The sequence below is a fragment of the Cygnus atratus genome, chromosome 10 (genome assembly GCF_013377495.2).
Source record: "Cygnus atratus isolate AKBS03 ecotype Queensland, Australia chromosome 10, CAtr_DNAZoo_HiC_assembly, whole genome shotgun sequence".
In the NCBI taxonomy this organism is placed as follows: Eukaryota; Metazoa; Chordata; class Aves; order Anseriformes; family Anatidae; genus Cygnus; species Cygnus atratus.
The window spans coordinates 8,450,646-8,471,343 of NC_066371.1; the positions used below are offsets into that span (position 1 = coordinate 8,450,646).

The 20,698-nt window shown below is 35.8% G+C and overlaps 1 protein-coding gene across 5 annotated transcripts in view; it reads left to right on the forward strand.

Annotated features, from left to right (window-relative positions):
* Positions 1-3,900: 3,900 nt before the first annotated feature.
* The window catches only part of FHIT (fragile histidine triad diadenosine triphosphatase), a 562,355-nt gene continuing 545,557 nt past the window's right edge, over positions 3,901-20,698 (forward strand). The window contains exon 1 of one of the 5 annotated variants that reach the window (XM_035546804.2): positions 3,901-3,969. The gene's annotated coding sequence lies outside the window, so the exon portion shown is untranslated. The remainder of the gene's footprint in view (positions 3,970-20,698) is intronic. The other 4 variants (XM_050712768.1, XM_050712766.1, XM_050712767.1 and 1 more) reach the window with 4 other exon arrangements.

Genomic DNA, 20,698 nt, shown 5'->3' on the forward strand with positions numbered 1-20,698 from the left:
TGCTGTTTGTAGACTCTTTCTGTCAAGAGAGGGGTGAAAGATGTAACTTAAAGAGAGGTTGCAGTTCTGTGGTCAGCAGCTGCAGCTGCTGAGGTAGTAAAGAGGAAAGTTCATGAAAGGATGTGGTACTCCTATTGAAAATACAGAATCATTTGTAGATGCCTTGTGGGTGCAGTCCCGGGAAATGCACAGGGTGTAAACTCAGCAGACATCTGGTGATGACAAGCTACCACAGATGAATTAATGACTGGTTTCACAGAAGGGGCTGTTTTGGTTAGATGCAGTATCATTGTTACTCTGCCAAAAACATGAATACTGCTCCCATTTTTGAGTAAAAGAGAAATGACTAATAATGAGTTAGAAGAAACGGCCAAATGGTCTTAAAGAAGTAGCTGTTGAGTTGACCACTGGATAACGCATTCTGGCTTCAAGAAAATTGGGACAGCAAACCTGCATCACAGCAATAAAGTAGCCAGCAGAGTGATACTGTATTAATGCTTAAAACCCACCTCTTTAAAATATCTGTAATCCAGCACAGAATATTTTGTGGATGCCATCTAAATAAAACCAACAAAATATACTTTTATGTTTGAGTACTAAGAAAGAAAACAACATAAACTTCTTAAAAAGTCCTGTGATGCTTTACTGCTTTTTGGATGTCTATACTCTGACTCTTCTCACAGATACTTGAGGATGGTGAATAACATAATGTCACTTAAAAAGAATAACTAGACAAACACTGTAAATTTCCAAACTCAACAAAAACAGGCCCTGAAAAGAATCACTTTATCAGACAAAGGATAACAAAACTGCAAGATTTTGCTTTACTAATTTTAATTACTAATGACATTGTTACTTCTTCAGAACTACCATGTTCCTGCTTCTTGGATACACAACAAATATCAAGGCAAAAGACATAAGAAAGTTTGTTTGAAAATACATGATACATAACAACATAGCTCTACGACTTGTAGTTTAAGATAAAAGTGGTTTCATAGTGGAAACCACCTAATTCACTGAAAAATAAACTACAATTTCTGTGCAGCACAGAACCAGGTAGACCCTCATGTATCACTTTGCAGGTGAAATAGCTTTTATAAGAACTTGATTTACTGAAACTGTGAGATTGGCAAGGAGAAGATATTCCGGGCTCCTGCTAAGGATTAAAGGGAGAAAAAGTTTCATTTCTGCATAAGTATAAAGCATGTATAAAACTTGTTCTTATTCAAGAGGCGATTTCATGCTCTACTGAATGTTAGAAGCAGATTATCTAGAAACACACTTCACTTTTGCTTATGTTTTGCATTTGTTTTTTTCTGTTAATAGCAGAATATTAAAGCTACTTTTTTAGTAAGCAACAGCTTCTTCTTTAGCAGCAACCCACCTCTTCATCTGCTTTCTAAATATTTTAGCAGTTGCATGTATTTATGTAACACATAATCTCTGGTTACAGACAGAGATTGCAGTGGTAGAAATGGAGAATTATGACTAGAGCTCTTTGAAGAGATTAGGATTTACAGTTTGTTTTCAACATTGTTGAACATATTCAGGGTTTTTTTTTTCTTTTGTTAGTTTTAAAACTTTCTGACATGTTTAATCTGATTTTCTGATGTGCTGCTTTACTGAAGTTTAAATTCTTTTCAGCATATACTTCAGTACAGTGTTTTTTTTTTTTTTTTCCACAGTATCAGAAGTGTATGCCTGGGACAACAAAACAGTCTTAAATTTTTACATTTACCCGATTGCAGTCCTCAAAAGACTCTGAGTAGAAAATGAGAAGCTACACATACAGAAGTATAAATGAGCATATTTTCATTGGGGTGTGATGAGCCCATGAGCTCACCACACACTATCATTTTAGTTGAATGGAGTTCCACCTGGTGATGGCAGTGAAACCATCTACATAGAGGTTAAGTGTGATGGTGTTTGCTTTTACCAATGATACAGTCTCCTTAACAATTAATGGCAGTAAAAGATATCATCAAGAGAAACTTAAGCAGGGTGGGATGACCAGAAAATTCAAATAACTTAAGGGCAGTGAGGTGATTCAGATTAAGCTGTTGAAGTGAAGAGACTGACTTCACTGTCTTTATGTTCCTTGATTACAAATTGAGTCAATTTGGGGGAAACAGAATCACTACTATTTGCTTTCTGTACTATTATATATTAACTTAGTTCAGTGAGATCAGTACGACATGAGGAAAACTTCCAAATTGGTGCAAGGTAATAAAATCAATGCACAACTGTAATGTCATTAGAAACACTAGGAACCCATGCTAGGACTTCTGGAAAGTACAGAGTAATATTTCCCGAGTCAAAAGTTACTACACAGAAATTAGAATTCATGATAACCTGGTAATTTGGAGGAAACGACTGTGTGCCATCCAGGCTGCCAATGCAGAAGATAATCACTGAGAATTATTGAAAAGCAGCACTGTAATGACAAAATATTTTAACTGTACTAATTACTGGAATTGTATACACAATATTTGCTTTTGTAAACAACATGAGTACTTACTAAGTTTCTCAGAATTGGGTGGGTATATCAGGAAATGCTGCCAGTAGTGGATTATTAGCTGCATAATCCTAGAGGACAGGTGTATGCACTATAATAGGGGCGTATTTGGGGTAGATTTGCAGGCAGTTGATGCAAGGGAGCTGTTGCTGTGCAGTTCATGAAGGACTAGCAAAATATGTAACAGCAGGGGAATTAATACTGTCATTTCTGTATGAAGTGATTTTAGGGATCCGGTAGAGGACTCTCCTGTTTGGACGTATAGATACTGAATCATCCTCCATGGCAGTGCCATCAAAGGGGAATCTTGACTATCTGTTTACATTAAGTAATAAGGATACTTGGTATCACCTTTATGGGTAGGTGACAATGTCTTCAACGCAAGTATAAGAAGAAGCTGATACTTGGAATATCGGTCTTTGTGGCAGCGTTGATTAATACAGTACTGTCTCCAGCAAATACATCCCACTTGTCTTCCATTGGTTATTTTATATTCTAAAGGAAATGAGTAGGAAGGTCAAGGCTTTGGGCTTGAGAGCAGCACATCTGACTGCCTAAAGCATTGTGACTTGACAGTAACGTTCAGCATCTTCATTCGTCTACAATGCATATATGTTACGGTATCTTTGTAAGAAAGAGAGCTTTCTTAAATACTAGGCTGAAAACAAATTTTCCTACAAACCAAAGGTCACTGCAAACCTTCCTTTATGTTATAAGGCCTTGTCTTCACTAAAAAAAGACATCCAAGTGAACTGAAGCAAGCTACTAAGCAGGCTTTTTCCCTTTAGGAAAAAGGTGGAGGGAGAACTCCTTCATGACAGAAGCCAACTGCGGCGCCGTACGGTCCGCTCTGGAGGGTGCCTCTTGGTGCAGAGTGCCTTTTGTAGCTCTGATACACAGCCCAGGAGCAATGGCAGCCACAACTGTACCAACAGAATTCAATAGGCCACCACTGCCTCACTATTGAGAAACTAGTAATTGAAGCTGTGAGAGGAAAGTTGATGACAGCGTTTCGATGTGATATAATCTGTCTCCAGTGTGGGCCAAAAGCAGGTGCCTTACAAACACAAGACACGCACCATGACACTACTTTTCCCTGCTTGCAACGTGAGCGCTCAGAGCTGTGTCCACTCAATTTTTAAGACTTTTTAAGACTTTTTAAGACTTCTCTACACCAGCTGCTTCGGGCACAGCTTTTCCAGTCCCCTCCTCAGCTAGAGGCTGCCCCCGGGGCAGGCTGAGGGTGGCGGCCACCGCCCTTCTCCTCAGGTGAGGGAAAGTCTGCTGCGCCCGCGGGCTCCTCAGGCAGCGGCCGTTACAGCCCGGCGCGCACCGAGCACGCATGCACACTGCTCCCCCCCTCCCTTTACGCCTGCGGGCCGCCATTCGCTGAGCGCCCAGCCCGCCTCCCTCTCTCACTGCCGGTCCTGCGCATGTGTTGTAGGAGGGGGAGCGTAAGTCTCCATTTTGTGTCGATTTCCTTCCCTCACCGTCCTTGTGCTGCTTCCAGCGGGGAGGAGGGGGCGGCTGCTGCTGCTGCTGCTGGTGGAGCGGGCAGAGCCTTTCCTTCGGCCTCGTGCTCCCTGAGGTGGCTGCTGCCGCCCTCCCCTATTCCTGTCCCCATCCCCTCAGCGCTCGGCTGCCTCGCTGCCCGACCCCCTCCCTCTTCCCTCAGGCGGGATGCTCAGGGAGCCCCTTCGGAAGCTCTTGGCACGGCTTCTACGTGCTGGACACAGCCTGGGTATCACCCCTCACTGTCTGTGGGGAGAGCCGCGCACTGGGTGCCGGCAGTGGCAGCTCGCGTCCTCTCCTCTCCTCCCCTGCTTGCTTTTGACCGCCGCGAGAGGAAGTCTGTTTTCTGACAGAAGTTCAGTGGGCTGAAGCAGATCTAATGCGTCTTCGCTCCCCAGCAAAACAAAACCCGTCACTGCAGCAGCTTGGTTATGTTAGAATCACAGAGTCTGGCCAGCCCCTTGAATTTAACTTTGTGTTTGGGGTGATAACGCTTCAAATAATTTTAGGTGCTTCCTACACTTTGTCCAAGTGATCAGTCTGCTCCTTTTACATCAGTTAATAAAGAACTGTAGCTGAACCCGGGTAGCCTAAATGACAATAAATTGGCTAAAGCAAAGGCAGTTGGGTTCTGGTAAGGAAGACACGTGTCGGAGGTGCAGATTCATTTTGCAAGTTCTTAATAAATCACTTAAGAAACGAGTAAAATCAAGGTGGAGAAAGGAAGGAAAAAGCACTGTTGTGTTAGCTCCGAGACGTTCAGGCGAAATTTGCAGTTGCTTTTAAAAAACGGTTTAAATTATTTTTCTGGGGCTTAATGTATTAAAAATCTTAAACGATAACATTCTTAACAAGAGGAGAATACAAAATTGAATTCAAAGAATAATTGCACACAATATGTCATCTGTAGGCAGGTTTCAGAATAATTTATTTTCAAATACTGGATGTTGGTGATTCAAATAAGACATTCCAGAATATGTGCTAAGATCTTGGCTACTTAATTTTAAATTGAGTCATAGAAATGTCTAATGGAAAAAGTGCATGAAATACTTAACCTTTTTCCTCAGGGCAGGATGTCTGTTATCTCCAAAAAATAGTAGGTGCTTAGATTTCATAACCTGCTTTCATATTTCCCCTCAAATGCATTTTTAGATATTCTGAGTAGTCTTAAATCTTTGAATGACAGACAGCAGAGAACCATTCCTGTCTTTAAAAGTTACATTCTATGTGCTGAAAAGAAATTCTGCACACGCATTGCTTTTTCCCTTTGAGTGCTAGGTGTCGAGTACTCCTAAAAGCTGAGTTTAGTCAGTTCTGCTAGTTACTATGAAACCTTCAGTTGCGTTTCTTTCAGTTTACGTATTCCATCCCCCTCCCCCCCCACCCTGCTTTGTAAGATCACTTAGTAACAATTGGGCAAAAATACTTTTAGTTTCATTTAATGCGAGCTGTTGTGTTTCCAAGTATAGCACTTCTGATGCAAGTTCTAATTAAATCTCTTCAAAACATGCTGTTTGTAACAATGCTATTTTAACTGGTATTATAGTATTGAGAAATATGTGAGAAGAGTGTGTAAAACTAAGGCCGTAATGATAGTCAAATATTTTTAGTTTGATAGCCTTTGAATTGTATGCTTGCAGTTTCATGTGACTATTAGTGACCAAGTTAATATTTTTATGTTTGGGGAAGACTGGAGGATGTAGGAGTGATATAGGAAACAATGGTTTGGGTCAACTCTTGTAACTTCAGGGTGAGACTAAGATTATCCTCTTGTCTTGCATATTACAACTGTGTACATACTTTATAGGATTTGCAATTTCATAGTTACAATGTATAATCCTCTCATATTCATTTTGTCATCTGTCACGCGAATCCTTTTGTGAATGTGCAGTAAATAGAATTATTTAATTTTACAAATGTCATTCTTCTCTGGTGTGACTGCAGCTTCATTTATGTTAATTACATTTATTCATATAATTCTACATGTTTGTAATTTTGACTTTCTTATAAAGTAAAAAATAATGCCACTCTTCAACTTTGTCATCTGATTTGTGTATAGAATGGGTGTATATAAACAGCTTTAAACAAATCAGTAATGTTTACTATTCACTGGCCCAGATATTGATCTCTTAAGTCTGAAACAAAACTGTTGTTGACTTCTACCGCTCAAACTCTAGTATTACAATTATTCTGAAATGCAAGCTTATTATTCGCAAAGAATTTGGTGCTATTTAAGCAATATTTTTATTTTATGCATTATGATTAGTTACTATTGTGTGGAACTTGCATTGCCCTGTATTATCCATATTTTCTCTCTTTTTTTAATAGTAGCTTAAATGTCTTGTTTGCCTTACTATGGATTCTCTGCACTTATGTTTCAATTATTCTTACAGGGCTGAATATTTTTGTTGTTTTGTTATTTCCATAAGCTCTAGAAGAAGATGGATGCTTTAAAGAAAGTCTTAACAAATTATGTTCATTCTTGTCTTTTTCCATTACATCACTAGTCTATCAAATAAGTGTTAAATTTGTTTGGTGCAATGTGTTGTTTGTGCATCCTTGTATTTTATAATGCCTGTTTTTTTCTGAGTGCAACATTAAAATTAATATTTAATGAGATTTCTTAAAAAAACAACAACAACAAAACCACAACCCACCAAAGGGCCCAACCAAATCTGGGTTTGATTTATTTGGTGTTAAAAAGCTTACTGAGTTTCTTTGGGTGGTACAGGTTACATGAGGGAAATATGCTTGTCTCTAAAACTCCAGCGTAATTCCGAACATCCTTCATAAATACTTATTATCAGAATTTAATGTCTTTCAATTCTGAATGTTCGTAATTTTCTACAGTGAGGCAGTTACCTCTTTACAGAGTAGAACACACAAAATAAAGATAAAATTGGGATATTTAAGAAGCAGCTTCATAACGTTCAACATTTAGAAGTTTTAGTAGTAAAAATGAAAGTTGCATTAGTTGAACTTGATTCCCGTGCTTTTGACTGGTTGTCTCTGTAAGTTGGATCTAGTCCTGTGTATGACTTTCCAGGTGTGGTCCTACTGGTGAGTAATAGCAGTTTGCTTGCTGTCTCAGAAGCCAATAAATTAATGACTCAGCTGCTGAAAGAGTTTTTGCAGAAATCATTAATTGAGGGGGGTGGGGTGGGGTGCATTCGTCTTAAATTTCTTGACAACAGATGATGTTGACTGTACGCCTACAAAGAACAGTTTGGAGAGTTTCTGCTAAAAAGAGGGCTCTTCTACAAGTGCTTGAATTATGAAAATTAATCCAATGTTATAAAAGGACCCCAAATCCATGCTCAGTAAAATGTAAACCTTCAGGGAGGTGTATCAAACCAGGAGGGCTGAGGTTACCTTCAGAAAGAACGTGGTGTATAGGTAGGTTCCTGCAGATGGTTCTGGTAAAACAGGCATTCAATTTTACCTACACTGATTGTTTATTACTATTATACTACTCCACCAAAAGTGGAGATGTGTGCTGCATTTCGAGGAGTGGGACACTAATTTAATTGTTAGTTACTTTTTAACACATTTATCTATACTCAGAGAATTTGCTTTGATCGGCAAATGAAACGTTAAGGAGTAATTCTTGATTCTTAGTGTAGTTAAAGATGAACTTGAGGTGGTGCTGAAGAGGAGCTTGATCAGCATAGGAATTATTCAAATACAGGAAAACTGCCATTCTAGAGGCTCATCTTGTGATAATCACATTTTTATAATGATGGGCAGGATGCTACTGACATTTCTAAAGAAATGCTTTGTTAACCAGACTCTTATTTACTGCAGTAAATTTTTTTTTCCTTCCTATCTTCTTTCTTATGTACAGAGTGGTGTCATGACCAAATAGAGTTCAAAAAAGCAAGCTTTCATGATGAACAGACAAAACAGTTAACACCTTCATAAAGTCAGCTGTTGATACTGGACCTTTCCTATCCTACTTCTTCCCAGATCTTACAACTACTATCTGGTTTTCCTATGTTAAAAAATAGGTATGCTGTATATTGTATTTCTTATTAGATGATCAGTGTTATTCCTTTATGCTGGTGAGAAACAAGAGTATCCTTGGATGGTAGAGAGGTTTGGGTGATTTCATGTTTCATTCCAGCACCTTCAAAAATGAACCTTCATTCTCAAACTTGCAAAAGCATCATAGAAAATTTCAAAATGGTGTAATGCTTTTAAAGGTGTTCTGTTTTTTAGAAGTGGTATGGTTATTCAAGTAGTAAGCTTGAAAAGTTATTAAAAGAACCCCAACCAACAATTAGGTGAAAGAGCTGTTTATAACCTTGTGGGCAAAATTAAAGAAAATGTTCTAATTGCAAGGTATAAATAAACCTTTCGATTTTAATCAGAACATGCGTTTCTCTCCCATCAATTTTCAGAACACTACCTAATATTCCCAGTATAGCTCATCAGACTTGCAGTTTAATGCAGCTAACTCAGGAACTATATTTATGAGCTTCTTGTTTATAGATGCACCAAAGTACAGATTTTCTGTATTGGCACTCTAATGCTGTTACTTCATCAAAATAATACTGTGGCTTAATGCGTCAATAGTCAAAAGCATTTAAATGAATTCTTCTGAAGATAAATATTTTTTTTTTTAGCATTAGCATTTGCTCAAATTTGGCAAGGTTTTAAGTTTCTAAAAATCTGATAGATATTAGCCTCGGAATGTATCCTGTTGTTAGGCAGTCATTGCACACTGACTTGTTAGAATAGTTTACATATGTCATTTAATTAGTTTTCAAAATTGTTTCTGAAATGTTGAAGAGTAAGGCTTAAAGTTGGCATAGTGCTGACATTTGCCACTAAGTATGCATATTATTTGTCCTGTTCACTTCAGTGGAATTATGCAAATACTGAAAATTAAGCACCTTCTAAACTGTTCTGGTGGATTTGTGTGCAAGTCTTAGCTGAAAACTAAGAGATAATGAAGGCATGTTAGAAAGCAGTAGGTGATATACAAGACTCAAATTTGCATTCAGGTTGTATTAAGACTGGAAATCAGTGTTCTGTTAATAACAGTATAGTGATTCCCTGAACTGATGGTATGTAAAATGTTGCATAGTCTGTTTGGATGTGCAAATGAGTTTGAAATGGCATTCATGCTTTATTAGTGTTCTGAATGGTCACTAAAATGACGTGGTGCTGGATTTTCTGTGGTTTCTTTCTGTCAGTATTTTGTTCTTTTTGATGCCGTACCTGATTCTTACCACCTTCTTGATATTCCACTTTCAAAAACATTCATTAATTTTATATACTTTACCCATGATCTTTGGCATCTCAATGAATCAAAACCAGTAGCTTCATTACATGCTTATTTAAGATACAGTAGCAGAGCAACCAAGCTGACAGTCTTTAGATCCCGATGTGAAAGGACTTTGAAATTACACTTGCAGAGAAATGTATGTCTCCTTTTTATTTCTTGTACTAGGACATCTCCTAATGATTTCAGGCTTTCAGTATCTTTTTAGTGTATGTTTTGTTATTAAATATTTAAGAATTATATGGTTCTGATGAGTACTGTTTCAGAATAGCAGAATTTTATTCATTACAGAGAAGTTTTCAGGTCAAGTTTGACTTTACAACATTCAATTTTGGAAGGAAATGGGGGGAGGGGGAGAGGACAGAAGGGAGCTTGCCTATATGTAAGGTTTATAAATCTTTTCCATCATTTTTGTTTAGGCAGGTGCTTTGCTGAGGAAAATGTGTACGCGTTTGAAACGTGATTAGGTGCATGTGTTTATGGAGAAATCAAAATACAGATGAGCACATCTCAAATCAATGAAGAGCTAATAGCCTACACATTATTTCACTAGAAAATGTTATGACCCTGGACTTCAGCCTCTGTTGCTATGCGAGCTTTCATAGAAGAGCTACTTAATTTATCCTGAAACTACAGCGATGTTATTTTGTGAACTAATTGCTTTTTTTTTGAGTGTTGTTGCATGCTGATCATTGACTAATATTTTTGGTTCAGTTATCATTAAAGATTTGTGTAAGAGTAGCCATTTGGTTATTAAAAACTATATTTATAATAAAACTAATAAATATAACAAGCCTATCAAGTATTATAATAAATATTAACTGTATTATATATTAAATATTAACTAGTATTTATATAACAAATATAAATGTGTTGTAAGTTGTCCTGCTAAGTACTGATTTTGGAAAGGAGGAGGTTTTTTGGCAATTGGATTGTTGCAATTAAATTGTTAGTTGTGTGATGGGAAGTAGTTACTGGTTTGTACCTATGTAACAAAAGTCAAGATTAGTCTTTTCAGTTGTTACGTAAGAGGATACCAGATGCTGGATTTAAAACAGGAAACATTTAACTGTGTTTGAATGTTCATGCAGCACAGTGCAAATAATCTTCCTGTGTTTTCTCTTCCGAAGTCAAGATAGAAGTCACTGTACTCTAACATTAGACTAAGTAGTGCATTTTAGTATAGGTATTTTTATGTGAGTAGTCAAATAAAGGGAAAGAGCTTTCTTAGGAAAACAAATATTTTTAAAGTACTTGTATGCCGAAAGATATAGACAGGTGTTTTAAAATTGGAAAATAAAATATTAAAGTAGAAAGAGGTTTTATTCTGTGAATTTGGCAGCTTTTTCCTGTATTTTTCTAGTGTAATGTTTCTTTTTGAGATGCACTTAGCATGTATGTAGGCATTCTTTGTCAGTACATTGAAAATATGAATGTGAAGACAGCATTAGAAAAGATAAAAGCACCCTGTATTAATCCTTGAATGTTTTCTGTTTATTATGAGACCCATATTTTAACTAGTTTTCAGTTGTGTATATTGAGACTGTATGATGCAACTGCCAATAATTTTCCAATGTTTTAAGAGAACATGTATTGGAGAGCTTGTAATTCAGAAATATTTTTGTACTATACTGTTTTAAAGCATATGATGGAAACTTGGATACTTTGGTTCTAATGGTGACCAGATGACATTGTCTCCTTTTCCTGTAAACAGCAGAGGTCAAAAACACATGCATGCTTAACAATTGCCAGACCAAATGTGTTGCAGTTATTTTAATAACATCTGGAAGGGAAGAGCCATGCAGGCAACTGAAGTGACTGGTGGTTTCAAAGCTGTGGGTTGAGTCCATGCAGAAACCACTGTGGAAATGTTTGAAGTCAAGGGTGAGAAAAATAGCTTGATAGTGGGAGTGAACTACATCTGTATTCGTAAGGTTGATTTCTTAGTACGTAGCCACAGAAATACTGAGCTAGTGTTTTGAGTCTGGATACAAGGATCTAGAGATACTTGTAATCATTTAATTGAGAAGTGAATAAAAAGCCAGTGTCTGAACTGCCTACTAACTGACAGTTTAAGCACTGTTTTTCTTTTGTTGTTATTTGTTTGTTTTTAGGACAGTGCCTATCTGATATGATTCAGCCACTACAAATATTAGGAATTAATAATATAAGTTTCATTCCTCTTTTTTTTTTTTTTTAATAGGATAACCATCTCAGGGAATTCCAGATCAAGTAACTCCATTTCAGCTGCTGGTTCCCTTTCCGATGTGTTATCCTGTTACAGCTTTTTCTGGGATTATGTGAATCACAGCAGTAGAGTCACCTGAGCAAGTTGACTATACAGAAAAGGGTTGTTTTCATCCTTGATAATCCTGAAAAGTTCATTGTTTGAATTTATTGTACAGCCTATAGACAGTTGCTCACATGAGCTTTTACAAGAACTGGAGAGAGAAGTGGGATTTGCTCTAGGTGGAAGAATTGATAGCCTTGCAACTCAGAAAATTGTTCTTGGAAACATGAGATAACCATGAGCGCTTCTTAACCTCTGAATCAGATTTCCACTGCAGTAGTACAAAGTTCTGCTTTGCTCAGGCATTGTTCCAGCAGAGGTGGTAAGGAACAACTTCTAAACAGCCTTTTAGCTCTAACCATATCTGTACATATCCGTAAGTTCAGCAGGTTCATATAATAACTGTGATTCAAAGTGGACTAGATACTAATTCAATCTAATAATGGTCTGCTTTGTTGAGAGGTGGCAGCTTCTTACCTCTTAATGACAGATACAATGCTTGCAGTCCATTTTGGAGATAAGCTGAAATGCTGTGATTTCTTTGTAGATACTTGTAGAGACTTACCACCATATGGGTACTGCATCAAAACTGGATTTATTCAATACTAGCATCAAACTAAGATCTGGTCATGTTGTAAAGGATTAACAGTTATCTTGCTTTACTATGCATTGGCTTACACTTCCCGCTGATATGGGACAGTGTGACACTTCCCTGCCCTTTGCAGTTCTGATCCCATCAATGTTTTCAATCCTGAAAGGTTCAGAATAACACATCTTTAAAATGGAGGAGAAAAGGCACCATCAACATTCCTATTTGTTTGGTAAAAGTGTTTACCAGAAAATTTGTGGTGTGGTAAGATCTCAGCCTTCAGTTGTTTGTCCATGTACTAGAAGAGTGCATATTGACCTGAAAAAGCAATCTACTCACAGTGGTTATGCACTAGCCAACAACTAAGGTTGTTGCTGCTTTATGCTTGCTATAAGAATGACTAAGCACTGATATTTGCAAATATTGAAGTTCAGAATAAAAATATTTTATTAATGTTTATTACCAATATGCCTTACAATTTTTGCATTGTGAACTTAACTAGTTAAATAGAACATGGAGAGATCCATGGCCTAAACTGTTAGTGAATCAACAGTTTTTCTTGGATATACTTTCTGAATTATTTTTCCCTATATGCCTATCTTTTTTTTTCTTCCTTAAGACAGGTGTTATAGCTTAACAGATATTACTGTCAATGTTGCTTCCTATTGAAAACAATGACATATATGTGATTGTCCATATTTATTTTTAAGTATGTTAGGAAAAGTCTTGAAAGCTGTAATTGGAGGGTGGAGGGAAGAATTTTAACTACTATAACACTAATCAGATCAAGGCTGGGATTTCTTCAGTCAGTTTTCCCATAGGTATTGTAAAAAAAACAAACAAAACTGTTTTCCAGCGGAGGCAGAACCCCGTTGTCACCATCAGTGTGGAATAATGAAGCTGATGGAGCTAGCGACATTCTGAATCTAAGGAGAGCTATTAAGCCCTCCATGATAATTTGGATTTCATCAGGCAGAAGTAATACAACTAACTTGCAGTAAACTGGTTTGGGGTTTAAACTGGTTTGGGGTTTAAATAAATTGTAGTGCTTTTTTTTTTTTTTTTTTTTTTTTTCCCAAGTGATGCTAAGTTAGTCATTTTAACTCTTGTGACATTTGTCCTTCACAAAAGGAAGGTATTGTCAACTAGTTCTAGCTAAAGCTAATTTGTGCTTAGTTTTGAGAACATCTGGTCTTTGTAACCAGAGCTTTTTTTACTTGTCAGCACTGCTTGCCAGATTATTTATGCTGCGGGTCTTCATTTTGCTCCTCAGCTCTGAAAATCGAAGCTAATCAGCCAGAGATGCTTTAAATAGCTCACTGTATACTAGATGAGCAAGGAGAAAACTAATGGTCACTCCTTTCAAAACCATTTTTTATGTGATTGTATAACTTAATTTTTTTCTTTTACATGTGAATTACTTGTCAGTTTGTCAACATAACTGACAGAATGGGCTTTTCTCTCTAGAGCTGAATTGTCTTTAGCTGGACACTAAGGGAAGTGCAGAGGAATCTTTCCTAAACCTGAGATTCCTAGGACTTTTGTCTATCTCCAAAAATATTGAAAGATATTTTTATTTTGGTAAAATGTTGTCTTTTTTCCTTCAGTAGTTTTGTTATATCTGTGTTGCTACATAAAAACAGACTACCATTGTGCAAATCGGACTAAAATTATCTGTGCTGTTTCAAAGGTCAGGTGCACTCAGTGAATTTGCTTTCAAATTATTTTGTTTATTCTGTGTACGTATGCATCTTGAGCTCTATAAAGGTCAGGACAAGAGATTCATTTTGGAATTTAAAGAAGTTTTTTAATGCTGGTAACCCTTGTTAGTTTCATTTGAACTAATGAAAATTGTTTTCCTTTGTTTCGTTTTTTCTGTCAGTTTTATATCTCCAGCAAAGCTCACTTGTAAGTGAGGTCCATTTAAAAATAAAACTATTTGTCATGCATTTATTTTATCATATTTTAAACTTAAAAATTAAATGCTGTTTGCATTAATTAAACTGTATTTCTATTTGGTTTTGCTTTCTTGGCTTATTTCATGTGACAAACTAGCATTTTCCTTGCTGGACTAATATATTTATAGGATATACAATATTTAACTGTCTCTTGCTACAAATGGTTTAATAAAACAGGGTGATGGTGCAGTTCCTTAGACTTTGTATGTCCTGCTTATTAACGGTCTTGTTGAATAATATAATGACAAAAGGATTCATATATGAGTCAGCAATGCATAACTCATTGCAGTTTTCAGACACAGAACCAATAAAAATCAGTAAGGAAGTGGGCCTCTATTAAATATGTATTTCAATTTATATGATATATATTTATATCATATATATATGATATTTAGAGGAGAAAGAAAATGTATTTGTAAGGTGTCTAAATTTTGTCCTCTGTAATGTAAATTCTCCTACAATATTTTTTTGACTGTAGAATGGTAGAAATGTGGAATGTAGAAATATTTTTGGTGACTTTCTTAACAATAACTCATAGAAAGACAAAGTTTTATGAAGTGGTGATAATGATTTTGCACCCAAACATGAGCATCTGTGTCAAACTTCACATTCACTTTGAAAGTCTTGAGCTGTTTAACCAAATCAAAATTTTCTCTGTGAACATTATTCTGACATTTTCTTTTCTGACTTTGGGAAATAAAATAAGGCAGAACTTGCTTATAGAATGAACATAATAGCAAAACTTAAGCGAATGCTGTGTTCTTGTGCACATTTTGTGGTAAGGATGGACATATTTTCCAATTATATGAATGTTTAGAAAACTGTTCTGAGTCTCTTTTTATGGGTAAAGGAACAGAAATGTCATCTCAGAAGTTGCAGGTCTTCAAGTAGTAAACAGTAGAGGGCTAGTTTACCTTCCCAAAGATCAGTTCAGCATGTGTTTAATCTGCAGTTGCTCAGCTTACAGCTCATGTGGATGTAACCAAGCTTGGGTATTAGTAGCAACAGATTAATTGTTGCACAGATATATAGATATAGATATATTTAAGTTATGAATAAATAAAGATGCTTTGGTGGTTTGGGTAATTGGCCAGGTGCTGCTTTGGCTTCTGTACCGGGCTGACTAATTTCAGATGGCAGACTGCTACGTACATGTGCTTTTAGAGACACAGAAGGGGAGGCCTAGCCTGGCAGTGCTTTTGCTTGTAGGAGCTTTGCCAAGATGCTGCTCCTGTTTGGAGGTTCTCAAATTTCTTGCCTGCTTTTTACTAGTCTAATCTGTAAACTTTCCCTCACTGATTCATTACTGCTAGTAGCAGGCACTGTCTCACTATCTTTTTTTTTTTTTTTTAACCTAAGTGTCTTCAGTGAGAGAGATTTCTGTGTCAGCTTTTCCCTGATTTTGTTGTTTGAATCCTAGTCCATTAAAAAGCTCTAATGTTTATACCTTCCCAGTGCTGCATCTGAAGCTGTAACTGACAGTGTGATTTAAGAAAACTTATAAATCAAACAAACAAAAACAACCTGGAAACTTCTCAGATATGTGAAGTACAACTTAGAATACACGTTTACACATAAACCACAAAAAGCTATTTTGTATATATGACTACTGAGGACAACTTCTATCTGAATGAAATTCTGTCCTGTTACTCATTCTCCTAGGTATCAGAAAACCACTTCTGTTCTCGTATTGTGACATTAGCACATTTTATGTTGCATTAATTCTGATATGTGACTTATTTTTAAAGGCTTGATTAGCTAGGATAAAATCTCTATATGATGCATGCTGTAATGGTGCACCTCTGAGCAGTAAGTTTAAGTATCAGAATTACGGACTGGGTATGAGTCTCAACTGAGTCTTGTGCTAATTCAAGTGAAAGAAAAGGAACAGAAATTGAGAAAAGGTAGAGTGAGAAAATATTTTTCTTTGGAAGAAGATTAGTAATACCTTCAATGAGGATGATATATAAGGCCTGATGTTGCACATAGGATTAGAAATGGATGCTAATCCACAGCATCTTGTTTATAGAAATACCGTGAATAACTCTTAGAGCCTCTGAAATTGAATACTTACTTCATTATCTTTTTCAGAGTTCTACTGTAATGTAGAACTCAATTCATATTAACATCTATAGCTTTATAGATAATCAAACATTATTAGTGAAAAATTTTCAAACTTTGATATACATAAAACAACTCCATTGAAATATTTGGGCTTGGTGGTAGATTCCAATGCTATCAGGCTCTGAGCATCCTGTGAGACATACTAGAAGTTCTGTAATTATGGATACTTAGACCTTTGATTTTTTTTTTTTTTGATATTTGATACTGACACTAGAGCAACTGCTTTCTCTGCATATGAAAATTTCTAGTATATGGTTTCAAATTGGTGTTGCTTTATCTAAAAATTAAAAAAAAAAAAGTTTGATATGTTGTAATTGATCTTTAAGATTTAAGTTGGAAATAGCAGTGAACCCAGCATGTAAGAATAGTGACAGACACAGTAATCAACTGGTCTTACTAGAAGATAAATCCAGATGCCAGTGAAGCAAATGTGAATGTGTAGCATTGCTTGATTAGCACTGTGGTTTATGCCAGGTCATTTGTATGCTTTAACCACAATGAGATTTCAGCAAAAGAGCTTTTCAGTTCCTCAGAGAAATAAGAGTCAGTGGAGCTGACTTCATAGATGCTTACTTCTGAAGTAGTAATATTTCTTTGGAAGTTATTGCATATGTTATTTATCTTTGCATACATATTAGATGTAGTAGGATAGGACTGCTTTGCTGAAGTTACTTCTAGTGTAAATCAGCATTTGATTGGGAAATAATTGGCAAAACTCTAACAACGTAGAAGTACGTTTAATGAGCAGTGGATGTTTAACCTGGAACTATTTGTTGGCATGTTGTGACTGATTGCCGCAGCCTGTAAACTTGTATTAGTTTCCCTGGGTACTTCTAACAGGCAATGTATATACTACAGGTCGGTTGTACAGCATATGCTGGGGCACTTCTGCTTGCAACTTCGGGTGGATATGCAGTGCTAACAGGGGAAACTAAATGGGAAAACACTTTTTTTTTTTTTTTTTTTACTGCAAAGAATACAAGTTACTGTTTGTGCATGTTATTGTGTGTGCACCCATGATGCTGAATATCAGTGGCTGGTATTGTGTTCTGGCAACAGTACTTTTCTGCTGGTTTTGTGCCCACTTTCATGCAAATTCTTAGAGCTGAAAAGTCATGGCAATGTTTTTCTTTTTTTTTTTTTTTGCTTCAGAGATGTTCTATCATAAACATAAATAATATATGTAAAACATGGAAGTAAATTAGATGCTGAGTATGAGCATTATTCATTCTGTCCATATGTATTATGTGTTTATGCTGTTATCCATTTAGGATTCCATGCTTATAATTGACTGAAATACTTACACATTTCTTGAGCTCCACTTTGTTTTGAAGTATGTAGACCATGATTTCAGGAAGCTTGAAGAAAAGGCTGGAGAATACAAAGAATTAAGTATTGTCAGCATTGATGAAAAATGTAAATCAGAAGAAAATCTATCTGATAGCTTTGTTTAAATAGCTTCTCATAAATGCATAAGATTCTCATTAGTCCAACATCAGAAGACTAATGAATATTAATGAACGAGATCAAAGACATATTTAAAAATCAAAGCAAGTAAACAACAATTATTTTTAAGAATTATGTAAGTTTTTAACTACACAGAAATATGAATCATCTTAACTGAATAGCTTTATGAGAAGTTTTTCTTGAAAATATTTTTCCTGAAAATTTTTTATGCTGCAGGGCAATTATGTAATATAAACAAACCAAAAGTATCTACATCATAATCCAAAATATATATAAATATGTTTCGAATATAGTATATTTAAACAACTATGAATTCAGCTGTAGACTTATTAGGCTGGGTATTTGAGCTTGACCAGAATCCATCACTTGAGCTTGACTTAGGCTGCCAACACAAATTTGTGAAATATCAAGAAGGAAATTACTTCTGTTGTCTCAGACACCTGCTGTTCCCTTCTACAGTTTAGTGGTTTTGGACAAAGGTCACAATATGTAGGTGTTTCAGTTAAAGAAAACAGTTTGTATGTGAGTTCTTAGAGATTCTGATGATCACATGGAAGATAATATCCAGAACTATCTTCATCTTAACATTTACTTTTCCAAGTGTGTACCATGTGGCATGATCTCCATATTTGGAACTGTGCATGCTAGTAGTATTGCATGGAGTAAATATTTCATCATCACAACATAATGCAAATTTAAGTTAAAATATTTAGGGAAGCAATTTTAATAGATTAAGTACTACTTGACAGTTCTCTTTAAATGTCTACTATTGTTTAATTAGATAATCTTCTATTCCACTGAACTAAATAAAACAAAACAAATATCTATTCTGTTCTGTGTGAGATGACTTGAACAAAATAATAGGTCTAGGCATGGGTTAAGATACTTTTTATATTTTACTTCTGGATTTTTTTTTTTTTATATATCTCTGCATAATCTTCTTTAAAATTCAGTGAGGATTTTAATCCATTTAATCCACTAAGTCATAATGAAAATATTACTCCAAAGGCACAAATCTCCTGATGCAACACAGGAAAGTGTTCAGGCCGTAAAGTACGCAGTCCCTATGGGCAATAGTGACGTTGTTTGACAGTTTGTGATTCCTACAAACTTTAATGGCAACATAGGGCTCACAAGAGGCTTCTTCAAATACTGTCAAAGTAACAGTTTCATTTTGGACCTAGATATAAAGCTAATGGTTTCTAACAGCTTTTAGTGTCACTGAATCAAATTTCTCAAGTAGAAAGAACGTTTGACATTCTGTTTTAAAGTGACCGTATGTTTGACCCAGTTCTGCGATCGTGGTGTCATCACAATTGTATCTCACTGCTGTAGGCTCTTGGAGGCTGACAAGCGGAACAAGTTGCTTTAGCTCACCCAGCTCATCTGTCACACTGAGCAGCTCGCAGATTTCTATTATCTGAATGAATTGTGGAGAGAGTTCTCCCCCCACTCCCCGCTTATCCACATCCTGGGCAGCCACTCACACCCCACTAACAGAGCAAAGTAAAATGCTGGAGGAATAGGGGTTCAACTATTTCCAGAGGTGCAAATGTAAGCTACATTTAATAATTAAAAGGTTTGTGATTTAAAAAACAGAAATAAACTCCGGTACTAGACAGAACAACTTGGATTACATGGGAAGTTAATTTCCAAAGGAGGCTTGTGGTTACCTTATCTGAAAACAAAACTGAAATGCTTTGAGTTGTATCTTTAAAATCTTCATGTTGAGCACTTTCTTAGCGTTTGAAATGTGTGAACTTCTGTGGTGATTTTATTATATTTTTCCAGAATAGTGCAGCTGGGAGTTTTGTACACTGTAGGCCAAAAAATCTTGCCATAATCTCAACACAAACCTCTTTGAAGTTCTCATATGAGAGCAATATTATGGCACTGAATTTGTGCAGGCTGCTCTTTGAAGTTTATATGCTGAGGCTTTTTACAGCCTGACTGCTGTACTCTTGTAGCGACTGATTAGTATTTCTTCATTTTAAGGGTATTATTACCAAAAGAAACACTAAGCATAGTGCTTAGTAAATGTTGATGAGAGTTTTTCCCAACATCAAACAAAGGAAAAAGTTTTTGTAGCCCTTTAAGTTATGATACATCTAGTCTTTTAAATGCTTTTAGTAGAGTAAAATTTCAAAGTATAGTAACTGTCAAATTGTCTTATCCAGCCTGAGAGACAGTAATCAGCAGTAACGCTCCATTTAGGGTAATTGAATTAAACATTATAAGGTCCACAGAAAGTACAGAACACTTCAATTTGTGTTCACTTGAATTTGGTTATTAAGCTTTGATGGAAATTCCATTTGCCCAAATATTTCTTTTTACAATACCACACCATTTAACTCTTATGTGTGTAAAATCTGAAAAGTGAGTGTTTCATTCATCCTTGATTTTATCTGCAGTGACCACTTAATATTTATCTAAACATGTTTTTTGGTCCTGACTTGACAGATTTTTTTTTTTAAATATTTAAAGTACTGTCTGCTGTTTTGACAGTACTTTTTCCTATAAGAACACTGAGGGTAAACTATAAATTACTTTAAATATATAAATATTTATATCTTTATGAACTATTTTATAGCTCTCAAATATATATAAAAAGTAGTAGTAATTGATTAAGTTAATTGATGAAGTTTAAGTCTTTGTGGATAATTATTATGGGTCAAATTTTAAAATACATTGATCCAAGGTGTAATAGAGTTGCAATACTTACAAATATTGTAATACTTAACTTTTTTTTTTTTTAATCATTACAGATCTTTCAATAATGAGATGATTCACAGTCACTTTTTTTTTTTTCTTTTTAATAATAAAACTTTCTGGTTTGGCCTAGTTTTCTCCTGTATTAAGGCATCATTCCTGCTAATGCATACAAAAATATGTAGCTCCTCAGTACTGCTAATATTGGTAATTGCAACAAGAATGCGCACATTTGACAGTAGGCTTG